The following is a 17,073-nucleotide window of genomic DNA, read 5'->3' on the forward strand; positions in this document are numbered from 1 at the left end:
CAGAACCGGCTTCCTAGTCCTATCTACGTCGTTTGTACCAACATGGGCCACGACAACTGGATCCACCCCCTCCCACTGCAAGTTTCTTTCCAGCCCAGAGGAGATGTCCTTAACCCTGGCACCGGGTAGGCAACACAGCCTTCGGGACTCTCACCCTCGGCTGCAGAGAACTCTATCTATCCCCCTAATAATAATATCCCTTACCACTACAACATTTCTATTTACTCCCCCCTCTTGAATGGCCCCCCGTTCCACGGTGCTGTGGCCAGGTTGCTCATCCTCCCTGCAGTCCCTGCTCCTGTCCCCACAGGGAGTAAGAACCTCGAACCTGTTGGACAAGAGCAAGGGCTGCGGCTCCTCCAGCACTACCTCCTGGATCCCCGTACCTGCCTCACTCGTAGTCACACCGTCCTGTCCCTGACCATGGGCTACATGCCCAGCCTACACCCTCTCTTAACCTCATACAGCTGAACACAACGTTAAGCAGCAGGAAGGACCCCCAACCAATATTATTTAAAGCAATCATCAACTACTTACAAGATAGTTGCTGGTTTATTTTTTCTGGCTGTTGTAGTGATCAATAGCATGTCATTCTATAGTGGACACTAGGTGGAGCTGCATAGAGCTGTATATAGCTGTATGTTTAAGACTACATTACCCATGATGCACTAGGCTACCCAGAAGGCAACAGTCAAGATGGCAGCCTGCACACAGGATCACACATGGAAGCCTCTACAGATACTGTACCTAGAGAACGTGTACTGAATAAATAACTAGCTAGAAGCTAGCTGTGTTCATAATAAGAATGTCTAGTTATTAATGAACATATCATGGTACCAGGGTGGTGAAGTTCTGCTGAAAATTGTGAAAAGCGACATGGAGAATTTGAAGCCACCAGGAGGTTTGAATCTCGAGGGAAATGTCGACTACAATTGGCGGATTTTTAAACAACAATTCGAACTCTACATTGCAGCCATCGGATTCGGTACGAAGCCAGACCCAAGGAAGGTAGCGTTGCTGCTTACGGTTGCAGGCCCACAGGCGATAGAGGTATTTAATACATTTGTATTTAATCTAGCAGAGAACAGAGAAAAATTAGAAGAGGTGCTAAAAAAATTTGATGCACATTACTCTCCCAAAAAGAATGAGACGTATGAAAGATATATCTTCCGTTCTCGGACACAGCAACAAAATGAGACTTTTGTTAGCTTTATAACTGATCTGAAACTGAAAGCACAGACATGTAATTTCTCTGAGCTCAAAGCATCCATGATTCGTGACCAGATTCTGTTTGGTATTCATGATAAAAAAGTCAGGGAACGTCTGTTGAGAGAAACCGAACTAAATTTGGAAAATGCAGTGAAAATATGCAAAGCCAGCGAGCTAGCTTGAAATCACGCGATGACTTTCAGTGAAATCAATAATGATGCGAATGTAATGAGTGATAATGCTGCTGTCGGTGCTGTGTCCTACAAGGGGAAGAAACGTGGGCAGAACAGAAATGAAAAGCAATCGGAGGATGAAATTTTTAATTGTAAACGTTGTGGTTACAAACACCAGTTAAGACAATGCCCAGCGTTTGGAAAAATGTGCACAAAGTGTAATGGAAAGAATCACTTTGCCAAACAATGCTTTTCAAAAGTAAAAATGACGAAAGGGCAACGAGTTAATGTGATTGAGGACACTGATGTAAGTGAGACATTTTTTGTAGGAATGGTGTCATGTGACGATATCAAAAAAGATACAGAAAATGTGCAGCCCTCAGAAATAGACAATGCTGAACATAAAGCTAATGCAGTAAAAGAGGACAAATGGATGACCCCACTGCAGATAAATGGAGCATTAGTTACATTGAAACTGGACACTGGGGCAAAAGCAAACTTAATCAGTATGAGTGACATTAACAATATGAAAGAAAAGCCCAAAATACAGAAAAAGTCAGTACTACTGAAGGACTATAATGGACAGAAAATAGATAGCTTAGGTGTATGCAGACTTAAAGTGACAGTCAAAGACAAAGTGCATCATCTCATGTTTTCTGTTGTGGCTGAAAGGCTTGATTCACTACTGGGCGACAAAGCTTGTGAGGACTTAGAACTGGTCAAAAGAGTCTACCGTATAAACTGTGCCATAAGCAGACCAGATGACTTGGTGGATTCTGTAGTGAATAATTTCCAGGATGTGCTCAAAGGATTTGGAGTTCTACCATTCACTTACAAGATCCAGCTAAAGCAGGATGCTCAGCCAGTGGTACATGCTCCACGAAGAGTTCCAGCACCCCTGCGTGACCGGCTCAAGAATGAACTGGACAGAATGACCACACTAGGAGTCATCAGGAAAGTTGAAGAGCCAACAGACTGGGTTAACTCCATGGTATGTGTAAAGAAAAAGAACAATGATCTAAGAATATGCATGGATCCAAAGGACTTAAATGCAAACATAAAACGTGAACACTACCAGATTCCCAAGCGAGAAGAAATCACCAGTGAAATGTCAGGTGCCAGGTACTTTACAAAGCTTGATGCCTCACAAGGATTTTGGCAACTAAAACTGGATGAAGAGAGTACCAAATACTGTACCTTTAACACACCATTTGGCAGGTATTGTTTCCTCAGAATGCCTTTCGGGATAATATCTGCATCTGAAATCTTTCATAGAGCGATGGAACACATAATTGAAGGTCTGGAAGGAGTTCGGGTCGATGTTGATGACATCATCATCTGGGGCTCCACACTGAAAGAACACAATGAGAGACTGACTAAAGTGCTGCAGAGCATACGCCGGAATGGACTGAAGCTCAACAAAGCCAAGTGTCAGTTTGGCGTCCAGGAAGTCACTTTCCTAGGAGATAATCTATCTGGTAAAGGAATAGAGCCAGATATGGAAAAAGTAAACGCCATACTCAAAATGCCCCGACCCACTGGCAAAAAAGGAATGCTACGCATCATGGGGATGATAAACTTAATTGGAAAGTTCATTCCTAACTTGTCAGCCAAGACAGCCTGTCTGCGAGACCTGCTACATAAAACAAATGAGTTCGCATGGACAGAAAGACATGAACAAGAGTGGATGAACCTCGAAACAGTGCTGACAACCACACCTGTACTCACCTTCTTTGACCCAACCAAAAGAATCAAAGTGACAACGGATGCATCAAATATGGCCTAGGTGCGGTTTTGCTACAAGCAGATGGTGAAGATTGGAAGCCTGTTGCCTATGCCTCCAGGTCTATGACTGATACTGAGTGTCGATACGCCCAGATTGAAAAGGAATGTCTAGGCTTGGTAGTTGGACTAGAAAAGTTTCATGGCTACATATATGGACTTCCCACCTTCACAGTTGAGACAGACCACAGCCCTCTGGTTGCCATCATAAAAAAAAACCTGAATGAGATGTCTCCAAGGATTCAACGACTCATGATGAAGCTGCAAAGATATGACTTTGAACTGATCTACACACCAAATACATAGTGTTAGCAGATGCACTATCCCGAGCACCCACAATGAGTCATGTGAGCTCTACTGAAGAAGACGTGGATGTTCATGTGAGTATGGTCACTGCTGCGCTGCCCGTGTCAGACACAAAATCAAAGCAAATAGCAGAAGAAACAGTAAAAGATACAGTATTACAAACAGTAATAGAGAACATTCATCATGGTTGGCCAAAAGGTTCCTGTCCAAAATATTTTCACATAAGGTCAGAATTGAGTGTCGCAAGTGGACTATTACTAAAACAGAACAGAATAGTAATTCCACAGGCTCTACGTCAAGACATGCTCAAAAGGATTCATGAGGGACACCTCGGAATTGAAAAATGCAAAAGGAGAGCAAGAGACACTGTTTATTGGCCTGGCATAAATAAGGACATTGAGAACATGATAGGCAAATGTGAGACATGTCAGAAACACCAAAGCAAACAAGCAAAGGAACCAATGATAGTAGCTGACATACCAACAGCAGCATGGCAAAAGGTTGGTATGGACCTTTTTCATTTAAATGGTAAAGACTATCTAATAGTGATTGACTACTATTCTAACTATCCTGAGATGGTGCTGCTCTCAAGCACCACAGCAAGCAGTGTCATAATGCATGTGAAATCCATCTTCGCCAGACATGGAATTCCCAGGATTGCCATTAGCGACAATGGTCCGTGCTTCAACTGTAAGGAGTGGCAACAGTTTGCAGCACATTATGACTTTCAGCACATCACATCCAGTCCTTTGTATGCTCAGTCAAATGGTAAGGCAGAGAAAGGTGTTCAAGTTCTCAAGCAGCTACTAAAGAAAGCGACAGAAAGCAAGTCTGATCCTTATCTCGCCCTGCTGAGCTACCGAGCCTCACCTTTAGACTGTGGTTCTTCACCTGCTGAACTACTAATGGGTCGCAAGTTGCGCACCACGCTACCCTGCTGTGCAAAAGAACAGCAAAGTGAGGAACTGAGACAGAGACTTCAACTGTTAAAGCTGAAACAGAAATCATACTATGACAAGTCATCCAAAACTCTAAAACCATTGACAAAGGATGATGTTGTCAGGATTGAGGATCCAGATGCATGGAACACTAAAGCTACAGTTCTTGCAGAAGTAGGACCAAGGTCATACACTGTTAGAATTGAGGAAGGACAGATTCTCAGGAGGAGCCGCCGTTCCCTCCTAAAAACACAAGAGACTATTCAAGACCAGATTGATGACAATGCCGCAACTGCATCTTGTCATTCACCGCCAGAACAATCTCATGAAGACACATCAGACTTACCCGTGTTGAGAAGATCCACACGTGAAGTAAAAGAGCCTGATAGACTTAATCTTTGAGTACAATGTAAAGCTTTGAAAATGTGTTGACTGTTTTGAAAATGTTTATGTTTATAGAGCACTAACAAAAGTGTTACTGATATTATCTTTATTGTTTTCTTGAAAGTTGATTGATATTGATTTTGTTAAACCTCAAAGAAAGGGGGATGTAGTGATCAATAGCATGTCATTCTATAGTGGACACTAGGTGGAGCCGTAGAGCTGTATATAGCTGTATGTTTAAGACTACATTACCCATGAGGCACTAGGCTACCCAGAAGGCAACAGACAAGATGGCAGCCTGCACACAGGAGCACGCATGGAAGCCTCTACAGATACTGTACCTAGAGAACATGTACTGAATAAATAACTAGCTTGAAGCTAGCTGTGTTCATAATAAGAATGTCTAGTTATTAATGAACATAACAGCTGTTGCTACAATTCTACATGTTTTTGGTGCTTTCCATAGTTGTTTCAAGTTTCAAAAGTCGATAGGGAGTGGTGTGGCAGCTGCTGAAGTGCTTTTTGAAAACTTCAAGGCTTCTGCACAAACCAGTTGCTCCCAGACATGGGAGCACTAGTAGGTCTTCCTTTTGGAATCGAGCATGACTGCGAGAATGAGCAGATACAACACAGAGCAGGACAAGCTGCTAGAAGAGGGAGGAGGAGGAGGGGGAGCAGGGCTCTCAGCTGGAGGCCATATCCGCCCAGGGTGTTAGGGGAGCAATTCTCCGACCTAAACTTTAGCGATGACCAATATTTGAGACATCTGCACTTCACTGAGGACGTCCTCACTGCTGTGACCCCCTGCAAGTCCCTTTGAACACTGGTATCCAGAGCCATGATGGCAGCAACTTGAGCTTCCATGTAGCACTCAGACATTGGGTGGCTGCTGCTTGTGATGTAATGGACATAGCTGGGCCTGCAACAGGTGGTGAGAGAACCAAAATGAGGAAAAAACCTACTTGACCTCATCCTCACCAATCTACCTGTCGTAGATGCATCTATCCATGACAGTATTGGTAACAGTGACCACCGCATCATTGTGGAGACGAAGTCCCATCTTCACACTGAGCACACCCTCCATCGTGTTGCGTGGCACTACCACTGTGCTACATGGGATAGATTCAGAACAGATCTAACAGCTCATAACTGGAGAGGATTAAGCGATCCCACAATCAACGGATCAGATCAAAGCTCTGCAGTCCTGCCACATCCAGTCGTGAATGGTAGTGGACCAGTAAACAACTAACGGGAGGAGGAGGCTCCATGAATATCCCCATCCTCAATGATGGTGGAGACCAGCACGTGAGTGCAAAAGACAAGGCTGAAGCGTGTGCAACCATCTTCAGCCAGAAGTACCGAGTGTATGATCCATATCGGCCTCCTCCTGAGGTCCCCACCATCACAGAAGCCAGTCTTCAACCAAGTCGATTCACTCCACATGATATCAAGAAACGGCTGAGCCCACTGGATACAGCAAAGGCTATGGGCCCTGGCACCATCCCAGCTATCGTGCTGAAGACTTGTGCTCCAGAACTAGTCGCACCTTGTGCATTGAGTGGTGCTGGAGTTTTGCTAAGTGGGAGGAAAATCATTTAAGTGTATTTTGTGAATTTTAGTGTGTTAAGAAGTCAATTATTTGAAGTAAGTTTAATTTTTTAAGGGTATTTTAAACTCTTGGGCAGTTTAAACCGGAAGTAGAATCCGGGTATAAAAGGGGAGGGGCTAGTGCAGTGCACGGAGTGCCTTGTGCATTGAGTGGTGCTGGAGTTTTGCTAAGTGGGAGAGTTCGGATAAGTGGGAGGTGAGGGTGTGTTTTTTGCTCTGTTTTGTTCCCCACTCCCAGGCTTGGACAATACTGCAGAGGCGGAGCAGCGAGACGAGTCAACCAAACAGGCCCCACAGACAGTATTCAAGGAGGAGGTTGGTGATCAGCTGGTTGGTTGGTTTTCTTCCTTCTCTTCTCTTTTATACCTTTAAGTTGGTAAGTCCTTTGAATAGCGGTGTGACATTATCATTTATATCCAGGCAGGGTCTTCATAACTAATAATAAGAAATTTAATTAATTATATAGAATGGAGCAGGTGATGTGTTACTGTTGCGAGATGTGGGAGCCGGTGGTCCCCATTGAGGCTCGCGGTGATTACATCTGCGACAAGTGTTTGCTGCTAGAGGAACTCAAGTTCCATTTTATGGAGCTTGAGACCGAGCTTCAGACACTGCGACACATCAGGGAGGGGGAGAAGTTCCTGGACTCTATGTTTCAGGAGATGGTCACACCTATGAAGTTAATTACTGCAGATGTAGTCCGTGGTCAGGGACAGGACGGTGTGACTACGAGTGAGGAAGGTACAGGGATCCAGGATGTAGTGTTGAAGGAGACGCAGCCCTTGTTCTTGTCCAGCAGGATCGAGGTTCTTACTCCCTGTGAGGGCGGGAGCGGGGACTGCAGGGAGGAGGAGCAACCTGGCCACAGCACCGTGGTACAGGGGGCCATTCAAGTGGAGGGAGTAAAAAGAAATGTTGTAGTGGTAGGGGATAGTATCATTAGGGGGATAGATAGGGTTCTCTGCAGCCAAGAGCGGGAGTCCCGAAGGCTGTGTTGCCTGCCCGGTGTGAGGGTTAAGGACATCTCTTCTGGGCTGGAAAGTAACTTGGAGTGGGAGGGGGAGGATCCAGTTGTCGTGGTCCATGTTGGTACAAACGACATAGATAGGACAAGGAAGATGGTTCTGTTAAAGGAGTATGAGCAGCTAGGGGTCAAATTAAAAACCAGAACCTCAAGGGTAATAATCTCTGGGTTATTACCTGAGCCACAAGCGAATATGGCTAGGATAAATAAAATTAAAGAGTTAAATGCGTGGCTCAAAGACTGGTGTGGGAGAAATGGGTTTTGCTTCTTGGGACACTGGCACCAATACTGGGACAGGAGGGAGCTGTTCCGTTGGGACGGACTCCACTTGGCCAGTGCTGGGACTAGAGTCCTGGCGAATCATATAACTAGGGCTGTAGAGAGGGCTTTAAACTAATTAGTGGGTGATATACCTATCAATTCATCCAATGAAAAGCGACGAGTTAAGGAAGTAACTATAGGTTTTTATTGGCTAAATAACAGAGCCCACCCTCGTGGGTGATCGGATCCAACAAGGAGGGATGCCAGCCAGTCGACCACCTTTATACCTGGGCAGGTAGGTGGAGCCATGGGCGGAGTCAGCAGTGGTCAGCCCAGGTATAACAGCGTGACAAGAGGCGACCTCGTATAGTGATACAACAGTGTGAACAGTGATAACCATAGAGTAACGATATAACAGTGATAACTATAGTGTAACGATAGTGAACGATAAAAGTGGTTTACCACATTCACCCCTTGTTTAGATTTGAGTCCGGCGGGGTGAAGTCTACTACCAGTTCTGGTATGTCAGTCTGTCCGGAGGCCTCGTAAGCCTTTCTGATCGTTGCAGCGGCGGTGTTGCATTATCCGGTGTTAATGCTGGTGTCTGCGTGGTCGGCGAAGGCTCGTGGGGTTCCGGCATGCCGTCTACCTGGGCTGGAATTGGGGGGATGGTGGGGGGGGGTAAAGGTGGTGTCTCCTGAATGCCCGAGGGTGCGAGGTCTCGTAAGGAGACTGTGTCCTCCCGCCCGTCTGGGTATGCCACATAGGCGTACTGGGGGTTGGCGTGCAGGAGGTTCACCCTCTCGACCAGGGGGTCCGTTTTATGGGCCCTCACGTGCTTTCGCAGCAAGACGGGCCCCGGAGAGGTCAGCCAGGTTGGTAGCGTGGTTCCCGTAGTCGACTTCCTGGGGAAAACAAACATTCGTTCATGGGGGGTGGCGTTAATGGCAGTGCAAAGTAGTGACCGGATGGAATGCAGGGCTGCCGGGAGGACTTCCTGCCAGCGGGAGGTTAGGAGGCCCTTAGACTTTAAGGCTAAGAGGACGGCCTTCCATACAGTCGCGTTCTCTCTTTCCACCTGGCCGTTCCCTCGGGGGTTGTAGCTGGTGGTCCTGCTTGCAGCAATACCTCTCGCTAGTAGGAACTGACGGAGTTCCTCGCTCATGAAGGAGGAGCCCCGGTCGCTATGTATATAGTTTGGGAACCCGAACAAGGCGAAGAGGTCGTTCAGGCATTTAATGACCGTGATACTGGTCATGTCTGGGCAGGGGAAGGCAAAGGGGAAATGGGAGTACTCATCAACAATGTTGAGGAAGTACACATTATGGTCAGAGGACGGGAGGGGCCCCTTAAAATCGATGCTCAAGCGCTCGAAGGGGCGGGTGGCCTTGATCAGGCTTGCTCTGTCCGGCCTAAAGAAATGCGGTTTGCACTCGGCACAGGGCTGGCAGCTCCTGGTCATGGTCCTGACCTCCTCGATGGAGTACGGCAGGTTGCGGGCCTTAATGAAGTGGTAAAGTCTGGTGACCCCGGGGTGGCAGAGGTCATTGTGGAGGGTCTGAAGTCTATCAATTTGCGCGTTGGCGCATGTAATTCGTGATAGAGCATCAGGGGGTTCGTTCAGCTTACCTGGCCGGTACAAGATATCGTAATCGTAGGTGGAGAGCTCGATTCACCACCTCAAAATCTTGTCGTTCTTGATTTTGCCCCTCAGCTTGTTATTAAACATAAAAGCGACCGAACGCTGGTCGGTGAGGAGGGTAAATCGTTTGCCTGCCAGGTAATGCTTCCAGCGTCGTACAGCCTCCACGATCGCCTGGGCCTCCTTTTCGACCGACGAGTGTCGGATCTCAGGGCCCTGTAGTGTCCTTGAGAAGAAGGCCACCGGTCTCCCCTCCTGGCTAAGGGTAGCGGCTAGGGCGAAGTCGGATGCATCGCTCTCCACTTGGAAAGGGATGGACTCATCCACCGCGTGCATTGTGGCCTTAGCAATGTCTCCCTTAATGAGGGAGAAGGCTGCGCACGCTTCCTCCGTGAGGGGGAAGGATGTGGACTTCATGAGGGGTCTGGCTTTGTCCGCATAATTGGGCACCCATTGGGCATAGTAGGCGAAGAGCCCCAGGGTTCTCTTCAGCGCCTTTGGACAGTGGGGGAGGGGTAACTCCATGAGGGGGCGCATTCTTTCGGGATCGGGGCCGATGACTCCGTTCTCTACTACGCAGCCGAGGATGGCAAGGCGCGAGGTGTTAAACATACATTTCTCCTTATTGTAGGTGAGGTTCAGCCGTTGGGCCGTACGGAGGAATCTTTCCAGATTAACATCATGGTCCTGCCGGTCGCGGCCGCAGATGGTGACGTTATCTAGATAGGGGAACGTGGCGTGCAGCCCGTTCTGGTCAACCATCCGGTCCATCTCCCTTTGGAAGACCGAAACCCCGTTGGTGACGCCGAAGGGAACCCTAAGGAAGTGGTAGAGGCGGCCATTCACCTCGAAGGCGGTATACTGGCGGTCCTCAGGGCGGATAGGGAGTTGGTGGTAGGCCGACTTAAGGTCGATGGTAGAGAATACTCGGTATTGTGCAATCTGATTGACCATATCAGATATGCGGGGAAGGGGGTATGCGTCCAGCTGGGTGTACCGGTTTATGGTTTGGCTGTAGTCGATGACCAGGCTGTTTTTATTGCCGGTCTTAATGACTATGGCCTGGGCACGCCAGGGGCTGGTGCTCCCCTCGATGATGCCCTCCTTCAGGAGACGCTGCACCTCAGAGCTAATGAAAGCTCTGTCCCCGGCGCTGTACCGCCTGCTCTTGGTAGCGACGGGTTTGCAGTCGGGGGTGAGGTTAGCGAACAGGGAAGGTGGCGGGACCTTGAGGGTGGATAGGCCGCAGGTGTTACGCGGTAGGTGGTTTAAAAGCTGCTGGTTGTCGACTGTGAGTGGGGGGAGGGGTCCACCGTATGCTAGAGTGACACTTTGGAGGTGGGATTGGAAGTCCAGCCCTAGTAGGACGGCAGCGCAGAGCTGGGGCAGGACGAGGAGTTTAAAATTTTTATACTCCATGCCCTTAACCGACAGGGTCACAACACAGTAGCCGCTGATGTCTGTGGCGTGGGACCTCGATGCCATCGAGATCCGGTTACGCGTTGGCTGGACAGTGAGGGAGTAGTGGCTCACCGTGTCTGGGTGGATGAAACTCTCCGTGCTTCCGCTGTCGAACAGGCAGGTCGTGGCGCGGCCATTTACTTTGATGTCCATCATGGACTTGGACAGGTGATGCAGGCGGGCTTGGTCCAGTGTGACGGAGGCTAGTGTATGGCTGAGCGAGCTGCTGTAGTCTGCGGGTGAGGCGGTGGTCGGGTCTGGAGGCAAGGTGGCGGTCGAGTGTGGTGGGTAAAATGGCGGCGCCCACGAGGTTGGACAAAATGGCGGAGAAGATGGCTGCCCCCACAACTCACATGAGGCACTGCTGGTGTCGGTTGCCTGGATCAAAGATGGCCGCCCCCATAACTCACACGTGGGGATGCTGGCATCTGTGGCCTTGATGGAAGATGGCCGCCCCCACAACTCGCATGAGGCACTGCTGGCCTCTGTTGATCTCCCTCTGCAGGCCTTAGCAAAGTGGCCTTTCTTCAGGCAGCTTGAGCACGTCGCGTTTCTCGCTGGGCAGCGCGCCCTCGGGTGTTTCGCCTGGCCGCAGAAGAAGCAGCCGGCGGCCCGATCGCGGGGCTCCGATGTCGCAGCCGGTACCGGGGGTGGCTGTCCCGATCAGGTCCGGGATGCCGACGCTGAGGTAGGTCCCAGGGGCGGCGCTGCGAGGGGTATTGCGGTCGGGGTCGGTCCCGAGTCCCAGGGTCGCGAATTACAGTACCTGGAGTACGCCTCGAGGTCCCGATGGACCACTTCTAGGGAGCGAGCGAGGGCTGCAGCTGTGTTCAGGTTGAGGTCCTTTGCTTCAAGCAGTCTTTGCCGTGAGTAGTCGGATCGCAGGCCTTTCACGAAGGCATCGCGGATATTATCTTCAGTATTTTCTGCCGCCGTTACCGCTTTAAAGTCACAGTCCCTGCCGAGTGTTTGTAACGCCCGTAAAAATTCATCTACAGACTCTCCTGGCTGTTGCGGGTGGGATCTTAGGAGATGTCTGGCATACATGGAATTTACCGGGCTCTGGTACTGTTGTTTCAGCAGGTTGATGGCGGCCTCGTATGTAGTAAGGTCCCGGATGAGTGCGAATACTTTAGGGCTCACTTGGGCGGTCAGAACTCTTAGCTTGGATCTCTGAGGCACGCCGGATTCTCCCAGGTAGGATTCGAAACAGCTCAGCCAGTGTTCGAAGTCGAGGGCTGAGTTTGCTGCCTGTGGGTTTAGATCCAGGTACGGTGGTCGGAGGGCTCGCAGCCAGGCCGGCTGCTGTGGCTGTTGTAGCTGGGCGTCTGGCTGGTCGTTTGGCTGGTCGTTTGGCTGCTCAAGTAACGACATTTTAAAATTTAGCCAATAAAATTGATATACCTATCAATTCATCCAATGAAAAGCGACGAGTTAAGAAAGTAACTATAGGTTTTTATTGGCTAAATAACAGAGCCCACCCTCGTGGGTGATCGGATCCAACAAGGAGGAATGCCAGCCAGTCGACCACCTTTATACCTGGGCAGGTAGGTGGAGCCATGGGCGGAGTCAGCAGTGGTCAGCCCAGGTATAACAGCGTGCCAAGAGGCGACCTCGTATAGTGATACAACAGTGTGAACAGTGATAACCATAGAGTAACGATATAACAGTGATAATTATAGTGTAACGATAGTGAACGATAAAAGTGGTTTACCACAGTGGGGGGGAGGTTTCTAGAGAGCAAATAATAGAAATGACAACAGAGAAGGTCATAGACTTAGGTAGCAGTGGGGGAATTAAAAAACAGAATGTGTCAGGAAGGGACAGAAGGTATGGAGCAAAAAGTAAAGTACTAAAAAGGGAAAAAACAGGAACTAAGTGTTACAAAACATATTTGAAAGTTCTTTATCTGAATGCACGTAGCATTCGTAACAAAATGAATGAGTTAACGGCACAAATAACGACATATGGGTATGATCTTGTGGCCATTACAGAAACATGGCTGCAGGGTGACCATGACTGGGAATTAAACATAGCAGGTTATTTAACAATCAGGAAGGACAGGCAGGAAGGGAGAGGAGGTGGGGTGGTTATGTTAATAAAGGAAAGAATCACTATAATACAGAGAAATGATATTGGGTCAAAGGAGCAGGATAGTGAAACAGTTTGGGTGGAGATAAGGAATAATAAGGGGAAAAAAACACGAGTGGGTGTAGTCTATAGGCCTCCGAACAGTTGCAACTCTGTTGGACGGAGTATTAATCAGGAAATAGTTGAGGCTTGTAATAAGGGAACAGCTATAATTATGGGGGATTTTAATTATCATATTAACTGGACAAATCAAATTGGGCAGAGCAGCCTTGAGGATGAGTTCATTGAGTGTATTAGGGATGGGTTTCTTGAGCAGTATGTAACTGAACCGACCAGGGGGCAAGCAACCTTAGATTTGGTCCTGTGTAATGAGACAGGATTAATTAAAAATGTCCTAGTAAAGGATCCCCTTGGAATGAGTGACCATAACATGGTTGATTTCCATATTCAATTCGAGGGTGAGAAGGTTGGATCTCAAACAAGCGTGCTGAGCTTGAATAAAGGAGATTATGAAGGTATGAGAGCGGAATTGATTAGAGAGGACTGGGAAAATAGATTAAAGGGTAAGACGGTACATGACCAGTGGTGTACATTTAAGGAGTTATTTTACAACTTCCAAAAAATATATATTCCACTGAGGAAAAAAGGGTGTAAAAGAAAAGATAGCCATCCGTGGCTAAGTAAAGTAATTAAGGATAGTATCCGACTAAAAACAAGGGCATATAAGGTAGCCAAATCTAGTGGGAGGATGGAAGATTGGGAAGTCTTTAAAAGACAGCAAAAAATAACTAAAAGATTGATTAAGAAAGGGAAGATAGATTATGAAAGTAAATTAGCAAAAAATATAAAAACAGACAGTAAAAGTTTCTACAGATATATAAAAAGAAAAAAGGTGGCTAAAGTAAATGTTGGTCCCTTAGAGGATGAGACCGGGAAATTAATGGTGGGAAACATGGAGATGGCAAAAACACTGAACAATTATTTTGTATCAGTCTTTACAGTAGAGGACACTAAGAATATCCCAACACTGGACAAACAGGGGGCTCTAGGGGGGGAGGAACTAAATATGATTAAAATCACTAAGGAAGTGGTACTTGGTAAAATAATGGGACTCAAGGTGGATAAATCCCCTGGACCTGATGGCTTGCATCCTAGGGTCTTGAGGGAAGTAGCGGTAGGGATTGTGGATGCATTGGTAATAATTTTCCAAAACTCACTGTACTCAGCAAAGGTCCCGGCAGATTGAAAAACTGCTAATGTAACACCCTTATTTAAAAAGGGTAGTAGGCAGAAGGCTGGAAACTATAGACCTGTTAGCCTAACATCTGTGGTTGGTAAAATGTTAGAGTCCATTATTAAGGAGACAGTAACGGGACATTTGGATAAACATAATTTAATAGGACAAACTCAGCATGGTTTCATGAAGGGGAAGTCATGTTTGACAAATTTGCTGGAGTTTTTTGAGGAAGTAACATACAGGGTGGATAAAGGGGAACCAGTGGACGTAGTGTATTTAGACTTCCAAAAGTCATTTGACAAGGTGCCACACAAAAGATTATTGCTCAAGATAAAAAATCACGGGATTGGGGGTAATATTCTGGCGTGGGTGGAGGATTGGCTCTCTAACAGAAAGCAGAGAGTTGGGAAAAATGGTTCGTTCTCAGATTGGCAACCAGTAACTAGTGGTGTTCTGCAGGGGTCAGTGCTGGGTCCCCAACTCTTTACAATCTATATTAACGATTTGGAGGAGGGGACCGAGTGTAACATATCAAAGTTTGCAGATGATACAAAGATGGGACAGAAAGTAATGAGTGAGGAGGACATAAAAAACCTGCAAAGGGACATAGACAGGCTAAGTAAGTGGGCAGAGATTTGGCAGATGGAATACAATACTGGAAAGTGTGAGGTTATGCACTTTGGCAGGAAAAATCATAGAGCAAGTTATTATCTTAATGGCAAGAAACTGGAAAGTACTGTAGTACAAAGGGATCTGGGGGTCCTGGTGCACGAAACTCAAAAAGTTAGTATGCAGGTGCAGCAAGTGATCAAGAAGGCCAATGGAATGTTGGCTTTTATTGCTAGGGGGATGGAATATAAAAACAGGGAGGTATTGCTGCAGTTGTACAAGGTATTGGTAAGACCGCACCTGGAATACTGCATACAGTTTTGATGTCCATACTTAAGAAAAGACATACTTGCTCTCGAGTCAGTACAAAGAAGGTTCACTCGGTTAATCCCGGGGATGAGGGGTTGGTCATATGAGGAGAGGTTGAGTAGATTGGGACTCTACTCATTGGAGTTCAGAAGAATGAGAGGCGATCTTATTGAAACATATAAGATTGTGAAGGGGCTTGATTGGGTGGATGCGGTGAGGATGTTCCCAATGATGGGTGAAACTAGAACTAGGGGGCATAATCTTAAAATAAGGGGCTGCTCTTTCAAAACTGAGATGAGGAGAAACTTCTTCACTCAGAGGGTGGTAGGTTTGTGGAATTTGCTGCCCCAGAAAGCTGTGGAAGCTACATCATTAAATAAATTTAAAACAGAAATAGATAGTTTCCTAGAAGTAAAGGGAATTAAGGGTTACGGGGAGCGGGCAGGAAATTGGACATGAGTCTAGGTTCGGAATGGTCATGGCCCTGTGGGTAGTGGAGTGGGCCCAGGGGCCGTGTAGCCTGGTTCTGCTCCTACTGTGTTCTAATTCTGTGTTAGATTTCAGGAGATGGTTTTATTCCTGTTCCTGGCTGGGGTGGAGATCGCCTTTACAGAAGGTAAGTACTGTAGAAAATATAGGGACAGAGTGATCTCCTGGAAGAATTTCGATCGCCTAGATGGGTCGGAGAGGAATTTCCCAGATTTTTTTCTCCCTAATTGGCCATTGGGTCTTTATCTGGTTTTTCGCCTCTCCCGGGAGATCACATGGGTTCGGGTGGATGCACAGTGATAGAAGATTTGAGGTTAGGATCAGATCAGCCATGATCTTATTGAATGGTGGAGCAGGCTCGAGGGGCCGATTGGCCTACTCCTGCTCCTATTTCTTATGTTCTTATGTTCTTATGTAGCAAAGCTGTTCCAGTACAGCTACAACACTGGCATCTATCCGACAATGTGGAAAACTGCCCAGGTATGTCCTGTCCACAAAAAGCAGAACAAATTCAATCTGGCCAATTACGGCCCCATCAGTCTACTCTCAATCATCAGCAAAGTGATGGAAGGTGTCATAAACAGTGCTATCAAGCGACACTTACTCACCAATAACCTGCTCACTGATGCCCAGTTTGGGTTCCGCCAAGACCACTCGGCTCCCGACCTCATTACAGCCTTGGTCAAAACATGGACAAAGGAGCTGAATTCCAGAGGAGAAGTGAGAGTGACTGCCCTTGACATCAAGGAAGCATTTGACCGAGTGTGGCATGAAGGAGCCCTAGTAAAACTGAATTCAATGGGAATCGGGGGGAAAACTCTCCACTGGCTGGAGTCATACCTAGCACAAAGGAAGATGGTTGTGGTGATTGAAGGTCAATCATCACAGCCCCAGGACATCACTGCAGGAGTTCCTCAGGGCAGTGTCCTAGGCCCAAATATCTTCAGCTGCTTCATCAATGACCTTCCCTCCAACATAAGGTCAGAAATGGGGATGTTCACTGATGACTGCACAGTATTCAGTGCCATTCACAACTCCTCAGATAATGAAGCAGTCCATGCCTGCATGCAACAAGACCTGGACAACGTTCAGGCTTGGGCTGATAAGTGGCAGGTAATATTCGCGCCACAGAAGTGTCAGGCAATGACTATCTCCAAGAAGCGAGAGTCTAACCACTGTCACTTGACATTCAATGGCATTACCATCGCCGAATACCTCACCATCAACATCCTGGGGGTCACCATTGACCAGAAACTTAACTGGACCATCCACATAAATACTGTGGCAACAAGAGCAGGTCAGAGGTTAGGTATTCTGCAGCAAGTGTCTCACCTTCTGACTCCCCAAAGCCTTTTTACCATCTAAGCACACTTGTGGATGTTAAGTCTGTGTGTTATAGTAATAATTACTACACAGACTAAGAGTAAATTCAACAGGTCTTTACTGGTTGGAGGTCGGGACTATATTGAATACAATATTACTACACAGTGCTTATATACCGGTGTGGTCACCACCGGTATTACGTATACAGCAGCCAGAGAAAGTAGTAC

The sequence above is a fragment of the Somniosus microcephalus genome, chromosome 9, assembly GCF_052327205.1.
Source record: "Somniosus microcephalus isolate GS21.2 chromosome 9, FLI_Smic_1.0, whole genome shotgun sequence".
Taxonomy (NCBI): Eukaryota; Metazoa; Chordata; class Chondrichthyes; order Squaliformes; family Somniosidae; genus Somniosus; species Somniosus microcephalus.